The following is a 2,808-nucleotide window of genomic DNA, read 5'->3' as shown; positions in this document are numbered from 1 at the left end:
CTGATGAGTTTTTTTATTTTTCCATGTTGCAAGTTTTTGCTCTTGATTTTTCCTTTTCATGTCTTCAGAGATAAAGTTGACAAATATTTACAAATACTACATAAAATACTGTTATGTTCATGTTTGTTTATTCCTTGATTTTATTGAGTTGCCAAAAGATACCCAATGATAAGGATTGATTGTAAATTCAGTGATGAATAATATTATGAGGAGATTGGAAAAGAATAAAAATAGGCAAAAATTGATTACTTACAAAAGATGGTTTATGAGATATTTCTTGACTGCAGATTTGAAGACAACTAAGTTCTAGTCTGCAGAGAAGCAGTCCTGCAGCAATGTGTTTTTATAGATGAGAGGTTCTTGGGGGGGGGGAATTCCTGTTCATTGAAGTTTTATTTGACCCTGAGGACATGAAAGTTATTTTTTCCATTGTGGTAAAAAGATGAGTTCTTGCTGCGAATATCTTAGAATGAGGAACTGGAAATTAGAGTTCAGTCAAGCACTTTTAGTGGAAATAGTAATCGAGTAAAAAATGACTAGCAATGTCTCCTCCGTGAGAAAGTGGTTATAGAGGAGATTGTCTTCAACTAGATTGGAGAATTGATTTAAAAAAAATTTTTTTTTTTTTTTTTTTTTTTTTTTTTTCCTTCTACTTTAAAATGAGAAAAGAACAGGTGAGCAGCATCTCTAGTATGTGCCCGCAGTAGTATTTAATCTTAAGATGTATTTAGCTCTTATACAAGGGTTGTTACAAAAATAAGCCTTTTTTTTTTTTTTTTTTTTTTAACTAAAAAAAAAAACTAAAACGTCGAAGAAATACAAAGACAGAAGTGACCTTTTGTGCTCTAGAATTTATTTTTCTACATAATCATCAGTATTCTCATTACACTTTCACCAGCCTCTTTTGATGCCTTGGTTGTAAAAGTCTGGAGCTCACTTTGTCACTCACATCTCTGATGCTACTATGAAATCAATGAATCCATCTCCTGTGTTGACATCAAATGCATCAGCTTCGATGCCATAAATATTGATCCTGTCTATTTTTTCTGCATGTTGGAATTCAATGAGGTATCTCTGCGTCTGACACATGTCCATGACAGTGGTTATTAGACTCTCTCACTGTCAATATCTGCAATAAAGAGATGAAACTTTCAGGTTATAAATGCATAAGTTCCGTCATCATAGCAATGTTATTTGCAATGCCCTCTGATCAATTTGGACAAAATGAAAAAATGGAAGGCATTACTTTTGGAGTGTCTTTTATATAAGTTGAGGATTACATCCAGTCAAGTACTTCCTGGAGGGGTGGAATGATCCAAATATTTTTCTAATAACTTTAACAAAAAATTGGATATAAGTCTTTAATTTTGCATCTGGTATGAACTTATCAAAGTAAGGGGTTTCAGTGAGAAACTGGCTGCAGGGAACAAGTGATCATCTCTTGCTAGATTATGAAGTTGATTTTGTACTCTTTTAAAACAATTCAAAGTGGCAGTTGTATTCACTGTCTGTTGTACAGGTGAATCAGGACAGCATCAGGAGTCACATCATAGAATGATTCAGTTGTTTTTCTAGCAACAAATTTGTGAGTCTTCCATTTTTAGATCTTCATTCAATCCTCAGAGACTTAAGTATGTACGTGCAATTTAACGGTGAAAATTGATATGACAGTTATGAAAGTCAGCTTTTTTAAGTTTCGGGTACGTTTTGATTGTGTTTGAAAGATTAAAGTCTAAAGTTAATATTTAAAAAGAAAAAATGTATGTATATGTAAAAAAAAAAAAAAAAAAAAAAAAAAAAAAATTATAAAGAAAACTTTTTTTGCAGTGGTTACAAAAACTCCCAATGCCAGCTAAATTTAAATTAAATTAGTTGTAAAAATCCCTTGAAAAAGTAAATATTTCAAAGATAATTAGTAAACCCTTAAGATACTAAATTAAAAAAAAAAAAATTGTTTTTACGACAAAAAAAAAAAAAAAATGCTTACTTATCCATCCCCAAGAAAAAGGAGTTTAGTGAAAGAAACCAACCATAACAAGATCAGAACAAACGAAAGGTGACATGCAGATTTTCTGTGGGAGCTGAAAATGTTACGAATTCAATTTTATTTTTAAATTCATAGAGAAATTAAAACATTATTATACCTTAATCTCTTAGTAATTGTCTGTATTTTTGAGATGAGGTGTTTTCATTTATTGAGATTGTCGAACTGACTTCCTCATCTTGGTTGTTATAGTCAACGTTTCAGCCGTTTTGCCCTCCGGCCTTCATCAGGTGTTTTATATCGAACTGGGGAACCGTTTGTTAGGAGTCTCGAACCCAACCCTTTATTATTATTACGGGGGTACCGTGTTCAGACTCCAGGTAAGCTCTGGGACATAGTTGCTGATTCTCTGTTTTGAATGTTACTTTTCACTGCCTTCGTTCAGGATTGAACTCAGCACCTTTAGGTAACTGTAAACTTTGATACAACGTCTAGGACCACTCGGCCATAATCCTGGTTTGTTGTAATAAAAAAGAAAGTTATTCAGAATTTTTATTTACTTTTTTACCTGATGACTTGATTTGTTCACAAACGTTTTGTAACAACTTAAATTAATCCTTTTTAAATAAAAGTAAAAGTGCATTTTAAGTGTGGAAAAATTAAAATCACTGACTACACTGATAATTAATTGACAAAAATTAGCTAAAACTATAAACTAGCGGGAACTGCAGAAATTCCACAGGAGTCTCATTCATATGTAATATATTGATGTTGGCATTCTGGAGATGCTCTGGTATTATTGTAGCTTTTTTGTTAAAACTGCA

Source organism: Euprymna scolopes, chromosome 43 (assembly GCF_053919585.1).
Source record: "Euprymna scolopes isolate OS-2025 chromosome 43, ASM5391958v1, whole genome shotgun sequence".
Classification (NCBI taxonomy): Eukaryota; Metazoa; Mollusca; class Cephalopoda; order Sepiida; family Sepiolidae; genus Euprymna; species Euprymna scolopes.
Note: the sequence above shows the minus strand (reverse complement) of the source record.